At 36.4% G+C, this 15620-nt stretch overlaps 1 protein-coding gene across 1 annotated transcript in view; it reads left to right on the top strand.

The window, feature by feature from the left end:
* The window catches only part of LOC113076608 (uncharacterized), a gene marked incomplete at its 5' end in the record, with an annotated part of 52339 nt that overhangs the window by 19779 nt on the left and 16940 nt on the right, over positions 1-15620 (top strand). The gene's annotated exons all lie outside the window — the stretch shown is intronic.

Below are 15620 nucleotides of genomic sequence, written 5' to 3'. Positions count from 1 at the left end.
CTTATCTCGTCATTAACCCACCTCCTCACTCGCTGTGTGAGCCATGGGTGCGTTCGGATTGCATATTATTAAATCAATGCATAGTAACGCACCGCATTTAACGTTCAGTAACGTTAACGGCATTGTAACGACGGGAAAATTAGTTAATTACCCCTTTACTGAAAAAATAACGCCATTACCTAACGCCGTTCTTTTAAACGCCGTTATTCAAACACTGCAAATCTGTTACTAAATTCTAAATTAAATAAAAATTAATCTTTAAAACTATATAAAAAGTTGTTTATTTCCTCTTTTTTCTTCTTTTGTTCTTGATGAACAAACATCATGTCACGATCATCAGCTGGAGTGCCCATGAACTCCAATAGAGGGCACTCCACTCAGGACTCCACTCAGGCATTTTGTATTTCCATTCCCAACTCCATTTCCCATAATCCTGTGCTTAGGGCTAATAACCACCAGGCGTTCCCCATTGCCACTCCCTTATATAAACTTAAGTTTGGACTCTCCTATAGTGCAAAGTCTTGTTTAGTCCTGTCTGGCATTTCCGTGTGGTTTCCCTGTGTTTGTTCCTTCTGTGTCAATATCTTGGATTGTTTATACCGACTGTGATTCTCTACATACTTGACGCTGTGCTCTGATTACTGCCTGTCTGACCGTTCTATGGTACCCAGCACAACCATGGATCCAGTAGACCAGCTATTACGTCTACGTCAAGGAGGCCTATCTGCTGAGGAGTGTGTTAACACTGGGGAAGTCGTGGCCTAATGGTTAGAGGGTTGGACTCCCAATCGAAAGGTTGTGAGTTCTAGTCTCGGGCCGGACGGAATTGTGGGTGGGGGGAGTGCATGAACAGCTCTCTCTCCACCTTCAATACCACAACTTAGGTGCCCTTGAGCAAGGCATCGAACCCCCAACTGCTTCCCGGGCGCCGCAGCATAAATGGCTGCCCACTGCTCCGGGTGTGTGCTCACAGTGTGTGTACGTGTGTGTTCACTGCTCTGTGTGTGTGTGCATTTCGGATGGGTTAAATGCAGAGCACAAATTCTGAGTATGGGTCACCATACTTGGCTGAATGTCACTTCACTGTTAGACAGGCATTTTGGGTTTTCATGGGCTGTATGCCAAAATCATCAGTATTAAAACAATAAAATACCTGAAATATTTCAGTTGGTGTGCAATGAATCTAAAATATATGAAAGTTAAATTTTTATCATTGCATTATGGAAAATAATGAACTTTTTCACAATATGCTAATTTTTTGAGAAGGACCTGTATATACGAGTTACTTTAAAACTAGGTTAGCTTATATGCTCTTTATTTTTCAACTAAACAAAATTCCTTGTTGTTTTATTTTATTTTAATAAGCCACTCACCACTTCCTGCCATTGAGGACAACCAGAAGAAACGCTGTCTACGTCGAGTTTGCAGCATTCTTAAAGACTCCTCTCACCCTGACCACAGACTGTTTAAATTCTTGCCCTTCAGGCGCTTCAGGATATTCTGGACAAGGACCAGCAGATCCAGGAACAGCTTTTCCCCTACAGCTGTCTCCTTGCTGAACTCTGACATTTTTAACCTAACGTGTTATTTATTCCCTTGGAATCGAACCCACAACCTTGCGCTGCAAACGCAATGCTCTATCACCAGATTTATTTTTTATTTACAACAAGCAAAAAACAGTAAACTTGTTATTACTTGTACTACAGTCTGTTCATCCAGAATACTGAGTAATCCATTTGCATTTTGCGCTAGTGTAAATGATATTCATATGTTCATAGTTCTGTCTGTAGTGGACTACACTTTTACATAATCCATCTTTATAGTATGTTCATTGTACACCTGTATATCATGCTGATAGTGTTTAAAATCTGTAAATTATGTTCATATAATACTTATCTGTATAGTTATTGTACACCTTGTATATTCTGAACTTACTGCTTATTGTACTTCTGGTACAGTTAAATGCTAACTGCGTTTCATTGCCTTGTACCTTACATGTGCAGCGCCAATAAAGTTGAATTTAATCTAACGTATTTTTCTGGACTATAAGTCACACTTTTTTTTTTTTCATAGTTTGGCTGGTGCTGCGACTTATAGTCAGGTGTGACTTATTTATCAAAATTAATTTGACATGAACCAGGAGAAATTAACCAATAGAAAACATTACCATGTACAGCTGCCAGAAGGCGCTCTATGCTGCTCACTGCTCCTGTAGTCTACCCCTAATCAACACAGAGCGCCCATTCGCAGCTGGAGGTGGTAATATTGTCTCTTGTTTCTTGGTGCTAAATAAATGCGACTTATTGTCCAGTGCGACTTATATATGTTTTTTTCCTCATCATGACATATTTTTGGACTGATGCGACTTATACTCAGGTGCGACTTATAGTCCAAAAAATACGATGATCTAAATAAATGGTTTTCCAAAATGTTTGCCACCACAAATAAAATGATTGCATGAGTAGTTCAGCCCATTCATTACTTTAATGTTAAGGATGAATAGAGATAAGAGGGTCATTTTAAAATCATTAAGCTCATTAACTTGGACAATATTCTGCTGAGCCCCTTCATGCTGATTTCTTCTCTGTGCTATTTTTGTATTGCATCACGAAACAATGAGGCAGTCGATCTTTTTGATCACGTTCATAGGAATCCATTTATTGCCCCAGTGTGAGCAAACACTGCGAGCTACCATGACATTCTTGGTGCAGAAGAGATGGGACCAAGTCACACATGTGCAAGTCTCAAGTAAGTCCCAAGTATTTTTTTCTTGGGCAAGTCAAGTCAAGTCACAAGCTATGTCAAGTCAAGTCAAGTCCTGTAGTAAGTCAAGTCAAGTCCAAGTCAAGTCACCTTATTATTGTAATTTTACCTGCAGAATCTGATCTTACAGTTTTTTTCAATTGCTTAAGCACAATTTTGAAAACAGGACCCGGTTTTTCAAACCCCTTCACACAATTAGCACAACACTACACCAAAGTAGCACAACACCTCAGATCATTTGCAAAATGAAACACTTTTGTCAAACTATACAATGTCTTATAAAAACCTTATTTTGTTGTCATAACATAAACGCAACCATCTTATAGTCTGACTCTGTTTGAATCAGTTAAACACTCCTGTGCTCAACCTAAAAAATGTTTAGCATTTACACAGAAAGTGTAAAAATAAATTCACCAACACCACATAACACCAATTGTGCAGACTGATGAAAATATTAATTTATTTTCATGTACTCAAGTCAGTCAATACTGAACATTTCAACAAAACATTCATAAAACATTTTCCAGTTTTCATATATTACAGTATTACTGAACGTACCATTGTACTCTAAGCTTACAGTAATACTGTAACATAAATTACATATCCAGTTCAGTAACGAAAAAAAAAAACCCAAAAAACTAAACATCTCTCCGCTGTTGCCTTTTATAGTGTTTTAACCTGATTGGTGTGTCTACAATTAAGCACCAGTGTGTGTGCCAGGCGGCAAGGAATTCAACCGGAAGTTGAAGTCGGGTGGGGGCTGCCATCTTTTAGCAGAACTTCACTTGCGTTAGCATTCCCATTGACTCCCATTCGTTTTGGCGTCACTTTGACAGCGAATAACTTTACATCTGAGGCGTTTAAAGACTCTGTTTGTCCATTATTTATTTCTAAAGATACACGACAATGTATAAAGTGCTCCATTACCTTCTATGGTACATTATGGCCCCGTATAAACAGTTTTTGTAAAAAATAGGCTAACGATTGCGTCATAACCACTCGACTCTGTCGCATTACCGTACAGACAGGAGGAGAAGCCCGCAGGCAATTAACTTAATATGGCGTACTGCCGTTACATTTTAAAATACTATACAAAATAATTAATCAGAATACTTACTCCTGCTCATTCACGCCAAAGAACTCCCCGCTCAAGCTCGCCGTCTCTGCAAGATTAACGATGGCAGTTTGCACACACAGGTACTAGAAGATTTACATCTGTCAGACAGGTTGCTGACGTCGTCAAGCTTCGTTTGAGCAGGCGCGTCAGAAACGGAAGTGCTAAAAACGCTAAAAATGGGCTTCACTTGTCTCAGTTGAGTTCCAATGGGATCGCTGTGTCCATTTATTTTACTGTCTATGGTGTGTGCTCACCTGGTGCCTGTGCTTAACCAATTGGTTCATGGGTGTGCTCATTTGAAAGTCTTTGCTTTGAAATTTGCAATGAAATTACATCATGCTAAATTTCTGTGTCAAATGCATACGTGTGTTTACTGTTTTGCAAATCACTGTTTGTAATGTTTTGCAAAATGTGTGAAGCTGACAATGTGCTTACAGTTGTGCAAATCTGTGCCGGTGTTTTGCTCCTTGAGTGTAAGGTTTTGCTAATTGTGGGAAAGTTCTAATTTTAGTGTGTAAGCAATTGAAAAAAAACTGTAATAAAGTTAAAAGACAAGATATAAGTAACTGTCAGTAAATTAAAATAAATTGGATTTGCATTGTAAATACTCATGTTCAGTAAAATACATCATGGAATCAAACAAAATTGTAACTTCTTAAAATTATTTATTTTTCACTTCTGTCAACAGTGTTTGAAATGTTTTACATTTTCAACATTGAGTCCATAAAACATTTAACAGGTAAACATCCAACAGACTCCTCTCTGAACACCCCTCTCTCTCTCTCTCTCTCTCTCTCTCTCTCAAACACAGTTTACATACAACATTAAACTTTGTTACATTTCTCCCCTCTCTCTCTCTCTCTCTCTCTCTCTCTCTCTCACACACACACACACACACACACACACACACTCTCTCTCTCTCTCTCTCTCTCTCTCTCTCTCAAAGTATATCATTAATCATTACCTCTATTACAAGGTATTGCACTTGCAAAATATAAGATTCGAGAGAGTCTTGTCGAGCACGATGTGGCCTATCCCACCATGTATGCGCCACCGGTATGCGCGCTCATAATGAGAGCCACGCGGTCGCGATGCACACCGCATCGAGTTAAAAACATCTAAACTTTTCAGAATGCTGCAAGCACACCGCAGGTCATGTGACAATAACTAAACAATCAGCTTCATCCTTTCCCGTAACAACATTGAAAACTCAGCCAAGATGAAGGAAAAGCTGATCATAGCTGTATATGGATTGCCATTTTGAAATAAATTTAGTAGCAGAGCTACTGCAAGCGATTTTTAGTGCTGCAAATCCATTTATCCTTTGCTGAAATTTCCGTGTCTTCATGGAGAGAGCGCGTCATGGTTGCTTAGCAATGGTAGACACCTCAGGGGCGCAACTGCCCGAGCACTTTGGAAAGAAAGAGAAAGTGTCAACGCGTTTTAGGCGTGAATTATTGAAGACAAAAGTGATGACCCTCAGTACCTCTCAAGCTGAGATGTTGATGTGATATCTGATCTAAGTAGGCATGGTGTGCGTAAGGTAGAGAGGGCATGACTGATGATAGTGTCCTGATCCAGTCACGACAACGCTATTCTCAGCCTGCGCTCCAGCTGAATAGTCAACTTTATTTTTACAAATAATTTATATATTTTATATTCAAACTGAAAACATGATGTGATTAACACTCAAGTCATTCAAGTCATCGTGTCTCAAGTCAAGTCAAGTCCCGAGTCTTTAACTTCCAAGTCCGAGTCAAGTCTCAAGTATTTTATTTTCAAGTCAAGTTACAAGTCATAAAAATAGCGACTCAAGTCGACTCGAGTCCAAGTCACCAATTCACAAGTCCCCATGTCTGCAGAATGTGAAGTGGGATCTTCTTCCTTTAACTTTCCCCAAAAAAAATGTTCATCTTGTGGCTCTAGAGTAACAAACTGACTCAACACTACTGTGCAAACACTCTGTGGTATATCCATGCCAGCGTTCAACACTAGAAAGCCCATTCAGCAAGGGTTCCTGATTATACACAGAGCTTAGCATGTCTACTTAGGTAAGGCAAGTTTATTTATATAGCACATTTCGTACATAATGGTTAATCAAAGTGCTTAACATAAAACAAAGTAAAATATTCATGAAGAAAAATAATACCAAATAAAAACAATTAAAAACTTTGGAAATTATTTAAAATGGACTTAAAATAAAACGGTTAAAAATAGAAAATGATTTTACCTAAAATTCAAAAATTCAGTGACTACAGTGCAAATACAGTGCAATCAGTTCAGACATCGCACAGTGCTCATTCAATAAATGCACAGCTAAACAGATGGGTTTTAAGTCTAGATTTAAATGTGACTAGTGTTTTAGCACATCTGATCTCTTCTGGAAGCTGATTCCAACTGCGGAAAGCATAGGAACTAAAGGAGGACTCCCCTTGTTTTGTGTGAACCCTTGGTATTTCTAACCTAGTCAATCCTAATGTTGTGAGTGCTCTTTTACGTTTATATTCAGTGAGCATATCTGCAATATATTCCGTTCCTAGGTCCTAGAGAAGACAATGCTGGACCAAAATGTATTTTCGATGCTTAAAAAAATTCTAACGGACCCTCTGATGTCACATGGACTACTTTGATGATGTTTTTCTTACCTTTCTGGACATGGATAGTATACCGTACACACAGCTTCAATGGAGATCAGGCAGAAATGGAAGGCTCACCTCACGCTTCCATGGCAAATCTAGCTTTGCAGTGGCGTGATCCATAACCTCCAACAGCTCTACATTCGCAGGACGGGAGGATTCAGAGGGCTCAGCCTCAGCTTCTTCGCCATCCTTGGACATCTCCTGCTCTTCATTGGTAGGACCCAGCAGATCACTAACCTCAGTTTCGGAAAATGTTAAAGATATAACATCATCCTCCCCAGGCTCTCTCTCGTCCACTGCCGAAGAGCACAAAAGGGAAAGTCCCTCTCTAAACTCCTCAGCCAGATCTACCTGTGATCCCCATGAGCTCATTCTCCTCCGTGCTTCAGCAGCGGCCTGACCTGGACCACAGGAAGTGGATGGCTATCCCTCTTTCCTCAAAATGATAGACAGACCAGAGCGGAGCTTTTTCATTGAAAATCGCTCACAGTGCACACAGATTGCCTCCTCAAGGACATCTCGTGCACGCTCTTCACCCAGACAAATGACACAGAGATGGGGTGTGTCATATTAGACACGGAGTGATACACTGTCTAAATGCTTTGCTAGTAGTCACCAAGAGAAAGATCGCTCTTACCAAGTTCAGATGCACGCTTCAAACAGAACAGTCAGTGAAGACAAGAAGAGAATGAAGGTGTTCTCCCGGCACCTATTTATCCATAGTGGCACTGGTAGTGACGTCAGAGGCTGTCACCAGCCAACTTGTTGACACGGGTCACGACGAGGCATTCACCATAGCGACCCTTAGAGGACGCAGTTCGATGTTCCCTTGAAAGGGAACCAAAGTTGGCAGAAAATACCCAGCCATTAAAAATGAAACTTGAACCAACTCATTAACACAAAACTCACAATATACTGAAAAATAACGCCAAACGAACACACTATTTCACCATCAAAAGATGTCATCCAGTGATATCAACCAAAATTTTTACTCAGTCTGATATACTTAAGCACCATATCATGGAGCACATTTGCAATGTACCCCTCTCACTAAAATCCAAAGCTGTTCTGATGAGAGTGGGATGTGATTGGGCAATTAGATCAGAGGAAGTGACATTACACAACATAAAGATCAATACATTATTTTAAAACAAAAAAAATATACAGCTTCCACATGGTCTTATAAAGTTATTAATAGTGTTATGTATGTATGAACAAATAAATAAATAAATAAATAAATAAATAAATAAATAAATAAATAAATAAATGTGATAATTAAAATGTATTTACTGGAAAAAATGAAAGTTTGCTGGAACATTCAAACTCAACACATTACATGTGGACAACCTCAGTCTCAAACAGTATTGCAGGGAAAGTGGTAATTAGGTCAAAGTGTCATAGGTCAATAGGAATGCAGGAGGAGCCATATTGGCTTGAAGTAAATACAGAGTGTGTTTAGCTAAAAATGATGGTATATTATCTGATAAAGTGATTTCTTGTTTGTCTCAGTATCTGTAACAGCTTATTATTAACAGCATCCTCAGCAAATAGGATTAATATATCATGGCATGTGATGAATGCATGTTTTTCGTGCCTACTGGCCTGTCTTTTATATTATATAGTATGGTTATTTGAACTCTTATTCAGTGTTTAAGAGATTTCTATGGGAGCAAATAAGAGACATAACTATTTGAAATTGAACAGCCACTAAACTTTTATTTTGACAAATGTTTATAATTCACATTTTAAAATTGTATTGCATACCTGCTAATACAATAATAATAATAATAATAATAATAATAATAATAATAATAATAATAATAATTTATTATTATTATTATTATTATTATTATTATAAAAACATTTCAAATAATTTCTGCTGCGGTAGAGCAGTATGAAGTATTTTTATTTTAAATAATTTCCAGTATTTCAAAATAAATATGCACACAAATTACACCAAAGTAGACTACAATGATTTACGGGAGTGCTCAAAAAGAGATTAAACACTTGATTTTAAACATGACCTTGGTGTTTGTCAAAAAACAGTAGGTACATTGGCCTGGTGATTTTTATGGGGATGTTGAGGGAAAAACTCTGACAATCCTGGATGCAGACTGCAATTAAATCACCAACTACTCCCTGTAAATGGTGAAAATCCCTTACGTCCCTCTGAGAAACAATTACTGTCCGGATATGGCTCACACTGTAGTTAATAAAACCTTAAAGTGTTGTACATGCCGGCGGTACAGTTTACAGCTGCTTATTTGCTTGTATGTGTTTTTGCAGCTGATTTGCAAGGTCTGTGTAAACTGATGGACACATGAAAATATGTGCTGGACACAATGTGTTGTGTAATTCTCAATTCTGCAGGTTCTAAGTATTTAATTATCTATCATTATATAATGTAATTTTACAATAATTCTTTAATATTTCTGTTTTGAATTTTAATTAGAGTAGAATTTTTATTACTTTTCATTATTATTTTATGGGTCCTATACAGTGACTAAATAATTGTTTTTTCTAAATGTTTACCCTGGAATGTTTACCCATGAGTAGTTCAGCACATTCATGACTTTAATGTTGAGTATGAATAGAGATGAGGTGGTCATTTTAAAAATGCTAAATACCAGCAACTCTCATCAGATTTCAAGTCTTTTTGGTCTTAACAAATTAAATGCAATAAATAGCCTTAAAAGGACAGTAACCAAAAAATGAATGTTCTAAGATGTATGTGCCTTTTTCTTCAACATAAAAGTAAAGAAGATTTAGGTGAAACCACTTTCCTTGGCAATTCATACAATGTACGTCTATAGCTGCCGGTTTATGAGTTTCAAAAAAAAAATAAAAAAACAGTGTCCTGAAAACACATTAAAGTGTTATTAAATAAAACGATCAGTCTGTGTAAGAAAATGAACAATGTTTACAACATTATTGCCTTTAATGGACAGCCTGGATTAATGGTTCAGCACATTCACACCAGTCTGACGGATGATGAATGCATGGATGCATAGGCAAGGTTTTCAATATATTTTATACTGTTTTATTTTATATAGCACATTTTATACCCAATGGTAATTCAAAATGCTTTAATCTCCTGAGACCCTGCAACCTCATATGAGGACATTATATTTTAGTGAATTTATCTGAGTCTATACATGCCACAGAGGTAAGTCTGGATGTCCTGTCTCTTTTCAGAGATACTAAATGTTTGGATGTTTCACCAAGAAAGAAACTAGAAAGAAAGAATGTACACTTCAAAACTGTTTTATTTTGACAAAAATAATAAATAAAATCTAAAGTAAATGGATTCCAAATCAGATTACAATGTAGCGCATGACATCGGTGAGCAGGAAAATAGATGTAGTATAGTTGTTCATAATTATACACAATATTTATCTGTTTACATTTACATTTAATCATTTAGCAGACAACAGTATACAAGTGCCATGTCAAGTATCAATTAGCCTAGTACAGAACGCATAGCCAGGTTTTTTATTTTATATAAAAAAAAATATATATATATATATACATTACTGTATATACCCTTTATAATAAACATTTTAAAATCGTATTGCAGTGCACACAAAATTGGTGATTTTTATTATTATTATTATTATTATTATTATTATTTATAATTTGTTTTTGCCTGTGCATGTTCATTCATGTCTTTTTTTTTTATTTGTTAAATAAATTGAGTCCTGGTGTCCTCTACCAAGGACACAGAATAAATTATGAATTATGAACATTAACACATATCTAGACCTGCTCTATCCTCTGCTGGCTTCTTGCCTTGTGTGTGTGTGTGTGTGTGTGTGTGTGTATATTTCATGTTTTGTCAGATGTTTGTTTCGATTGTTGGTTTGCTGTATTTCGATTGTACTTTTAAATATAATAGGATTTATTAAATTTATTTTAACTTCTTTATTGTTATATGTATTCTTACTGTCTTTTAGGGTGACTTTTAACATCTGTCCTGGGACTGCTGATGAAAAATAGCCTTCTGGCTAACTCTGGCATATTGGCAGAAATGTTTATTAATATGCACTGTCCCTGTAATAAATAAATAAATAAAATAAATAAATAAAAATAAATATAGCTAATTTTGCCCTTCATAACAATTGTGAGGGGGGTGAATTTATGTATAACTCATCCATTTAAATTATATTAACCCTTAAAGATCTGCATTATTAAAGGCATGGCCACTTGAGTGACAGGTGGATTGCTGCTGCTGACACTGCCATTGAGGTAGATGGGTGTGGCTTCAGCAACCAGCTCCTGCCTTTTTGCCCATTTTCGATGGTCCAGGTTAGTTGCACGGTGACGCTGCCTAAATGGCGATGGCCTGCTTTGTAAATTTTGAGCTTCAACAACGCTCGTTAGGAATCTACGGGTGACGTCACAGACACTACGTCCATGTTTTTATACAGTCTATGGTTTTGAGTCTAGATGTAAATGTGGCTAATGTTCTGAGAGGGGTCTGTTTGCAGACTTGCAGTAGCACTCTCAAACTTGCATTATCTGACTTGTACTCTCAGACACTTGCACTTAGGCTTTGTAGCATACATGACCCTGTACACTACGGTACTAAATTAGTTTTAATTGTTTAACCACAACAACGTCTTGTCTCCATTGGCAACACGCATGATTTGAGTCAATAGCAAGTGACGTCACAGGTAGTGAAGAGTGCAAATGGCGATGGCATGTGACATCATAATTTAGTTAATTTGTTCTTGTCTTCATCACCTGGCCACTTTTGTAAAATAATGAGAGAATCAAAAATAATAAATAAATAGAACAAAAAAACAAAAACAAAAAAAAAGTAAGGCTGCAAGTGATGTCAAAAAGCTGAAGTGCAAGTCAAAGTCTGCACTCAGACCCTCTTGAATGTTTTAGCACATCTGATCTCTTCTGGAAGTTGGTTCCAGCTGTGGGTGGGATAATTGCTTAAGCAGACTCCACGTGTTTTGTGTGAACCCTTGGTATTTCTAACTGACTCGATCCTAATGATCTGAGTGCTCTGTTTATATTAAGTTAGCACATCTGCAGCGTATTTAGGTACTAGTCCATTGTGATTTATAAACAAGTATAAGCATTTCAAAATCGATCATACAAATAACCTGAGGACTGGTGTGATATGCTCAGATTTTCTGGTTCTAGTCAGAATCCTGGCAGCAGCGTTCTGGATGAGCTGCAGCTGTCTAATGGTCTTTTTGGGAAGGCCAGTGAGGAGCCCATTACAATAGTCCACCCTGCTGGAGATAAAGGCATAAACAAGTTTCTCCAAGTCTTGACTGGAAACAAACATCTAATTCTTGCAATGTATTTTAGATGATAGTATGCTGATTTAGTTACTGCTTTGACATGACTACTGAAACTAAGGTCTGTCTCCAGAATCACACCAAGATTCCTGACTTGATTTTTAGTTGTTTGACCCCTAGAGTCAAGGTATGCATTCACCTTGAACACTTAATCGTTGTTTCCAAATTCAATGACTTCAGTTTTCTCCTTGTTTAACTGAAGAAAGTTCTGGCACATACAACTTTTAATTTCATCAATTTATTGTCAGAAGGAGTCAATGGTAGGCAATTTTGTCCTTTCATATTATTTGATTTAGTGGGGGCATATGCAGGCTAAACAATAGCAGTGCAAGTATTGAGCCTTGTGGGACTCCATGTCATCGCCAAACATGACTAACATTAGCATTGAGCTACATAACGCAATTTCTTGCAAATCGCTGCACCCAAAATATTTTTTTACATAAGAAATGCTAAGCAATTATAACCATTAACTGCTAATAAAAAGTAATAAATAGTGGTGGTTTAAAGTGAGTTTTGAGTAAAAATGTATATTAATCTGAGAATCTGTTTTGTAGCTAGATGCTGATGTTAGTCTTTGCTCTCTCTCTCTCTCTCTCTCTCTCTCTCTCTCTCTCTCTCTCTGTCTCTCTCTCTCTCACTGTTAAATAAACAGCAGCATCAGCTTACCTGTATGTTCCTGCATATTTTTAATTATGTGACAGAGGAAGATCACACCACACTGTTTATGAAATGAGTGCTACTCCCAAGTTTTTATTATTTTAAATGGGGAGGCGATGGAACAGAAGACGATACTACAAGCAGTCGATCTGTGTTTCAAACTTTTCTTTGACCTTATGTTAATTTTATTTGAAAGTTGTAACATTTGCCAAGTGTGGTAACCCCTATTCAGAATTGGTGCTCTGCATTTAGCCCATCCAAGTGCACAAACACAGCAGTGAGAAGTGAACACACCAGGAGCAGTGGGTAGCTATAGATCCAGCATCCGGAGAGCAACTGGGGGTTCAGTGCCTTGCTCAAGTGCACTTCAGCCATGGGTATTGAGGGTGGGAGAGAGCGCTGTTCATTCACTCCCTCCACCTACAACTCTTGCCAGCACCGAGACTCAAAGCTGCGACCTTTGGGTTACAGGTCCAACTTTCTAACCATTAGGCCACAGCTGTGAACTGTATTTGCACATTTGTGTGTTTTGAAATGAATATGAATTGACACATTTGTACATCTTGACAATGTCAGTTGTATTTTTAAACATTCTTGTACATTTAAATAAAATATTTTAAAATATATGTATAAATGTTTTATTTGCAAATTAAAATAAAATCTGTAATTTACAACAAATGGTTGTATTAAGTTATTTTTAATAAAAATACTGATGTTAATTAATATAAATAATTCACTCACTCACAGGATTTTAACCCAATGGGTTGGGTTGACATAACCCATAGATGGAAGGTGCTATACCAACCCATAGTTGGGTTACTTGTTGGGTTACTTGTTGGGTTATTTTTAATCCAACATTTTTTTATTGTGAATAAAGTTTTTACCATTTTTAAAAATACAACAACATACCAGTCTTTAAATAGCTTTTTTTTTTAGAGCCGTTTCCTCTGTAAACAAAGCTGCTGTGCTTATATATACTGATATATGTCTCATTGCACAAAGGGAGGATGGAAACAAATGCAATCAAAGCTTTTCTGAAGTCATTCGGTTTCCTATTATGCATTCAGACAAGTAATGCAATCACATTTTATTTCATCTAATTTCTCTCAGCAGTCTGCCTTCAGTCATTTTTTTCTACACAAAACGAAACTACGTATTGCTCCCCTGCCTGAGACTCTTAATATCTTTGATTAAAGCTGAACTATATTTACTGTGAGTTTTTCAAATCACGATAATCTAATGTGGGTTTAGTGATAATTATAATACACATTTGGATTATTAAATAACCTCATAGCCGATTTTGAGCTACCTAAACCTTGGTAAAAACAAATTAACCAATGTTTTGCTACACTAACCACAGTTTAACCATGGCATTTGAAGAAAAACTAAACTCAAATGGTACATGGTAAAGTTTTGTAAGGAAAAAAAAAATATGACTCATGTTCACATTAAGTTTTTTTCTATAAAGATATTGTAATGATGTAATTATTTTTGTACTTATTTTGACATGTGGGCAATTTAGAAAGAAACGTTTTGTTAAATGCTGAGTATTAAATTCATGTGAGAGACAGAGAGATATCATAATGCTGTCTAATGCAAAAAAAAAAAAAAAAAAACACAACTTCACCTCAGCCTGTAGTGCATAAGCGTTTATGCAAATGTTGGAGAATTGAGGATATAAGGTATGCAAAAAATGGATGCCACTAATGTGTTTGATTGATTTTATGTAATTAATTCATGCATTCTAGAACTTTTAAACTACACTAAGCATAGGGAACGTAAACAAGACTTTACATAACTTTTAAAAACAGTAAGAAATGGAGGAGCTCTGATGTCCTAATGTAAGGTCAACAATGGATAAAGCACATTTACATTTAAGTTTTGTGTGTATGTTTGACAGTTGCTCACTTGACACTTATTTATTTGTGTGTGTTTTTGCAGCTGACAGAGAATGTGACAGAAGGGTGGAGAGATGAGGTATGTCATGTGATACACATTTAAATGTGCCGTCCTCTATGTATGAAATGCATACTCTCCATCCTAAGAGAAAGACAGATGCCTTTAAACAACCATGATTAAGCTTTACAGGATCCTCTGGAATTTACTGGGTAAAGTACAACATTCATGTATCTGATTTTTAGATGCACACTAATTTAATAAAACAGAATATTTCTGCAGTATTTTTCCATTGTTCAGAAGTTTGTTTGTGTTAAAGTTTCTTGCCAAAATAACTAATTCTTGATCAGCTGCTGTTTCATACATTTACGCTTGTCTATAATGAAGGTATTTGTTTAACCAAATATATATATACATATACATATACGCATTATGTACCTGTGCTCTGTGTATTGTTAAAATACAAAACAAATAATATTTTCAAACATATTACAACTGAAAACAGTTGTTTTCTGTGTGAATCTGTTAAAGTGTAATGTATTTCTGTGATGCTCCGCTGTATTTTCAGCATCATTCCTCCAGTCTTCTGTTTCACATGATCTTCAGAAATCAGAATAATATGATGATTTACTGCTCAAGAAACATTTCTGATTATGATTACTCAGATACATTTCTGATGCTGTGTCATATTTTTGTGTAAACTGTGATGCATTTTTATTTTATTCGTTATCTGGTGAAAAGAAAGTTCAAAAGAACATAATAAATTTATATATGCAAGTGTGAAGATCTTATATGAATGTGAACTTGTCTTCACAGGTTTTATTTTTTAGTAATCTTTACCGTACAACTTTACCAAACAAATTTTATGATAAATAGATGCTCATTTGTGTATGGAAATAGAAAGTATCTGTCAACAACACCTGGTAGCGATTTACATGAATGTTTCCTCGTCCAACTTTAGTTTACAATATTTTTCTTGTTGCAGATTATGATGTCATAATTATATCTATTTTATGATTCCACTATGATTTAGATTTAGGACTGCATGATAGTGATGTCACATTTGCACCGAAGCATCACAACTTGTGTCGAGAATGCCAGATGAAGCCTCGAGTCAAAGATTGTGTTGTTAATGTAAAAAAATCAAGGGACCAATGACAAACAAAGCTATACTTTCAGTCCAGTCACGTACACAATTCACTTTGCATGTCAAAATGTTTGATCCCCCAG

The sequence above is a fragment of the Carassius auratus genome, unplaced genomic scaffold, assembly GCF_003368295.1.
Source record: "Carassius auratus strain Wakin unplaced genomic scaffold, ASM336829v1 scaf_tig00020813, whole genome shotgun sequence".
Classification (NCBI taxonomy): domain Eukaryota; kingdom Metazoa; phylum Chordata; class Actinopteri; order Cypriniformes; family Cyprinidae; genus Carassius; species Carassius auratus.
The sequence above is the reverse complement of the archived record's forward strand: the minus strand, read 5'-3'. Positions and strand labels throughout refer to the sequence as shown.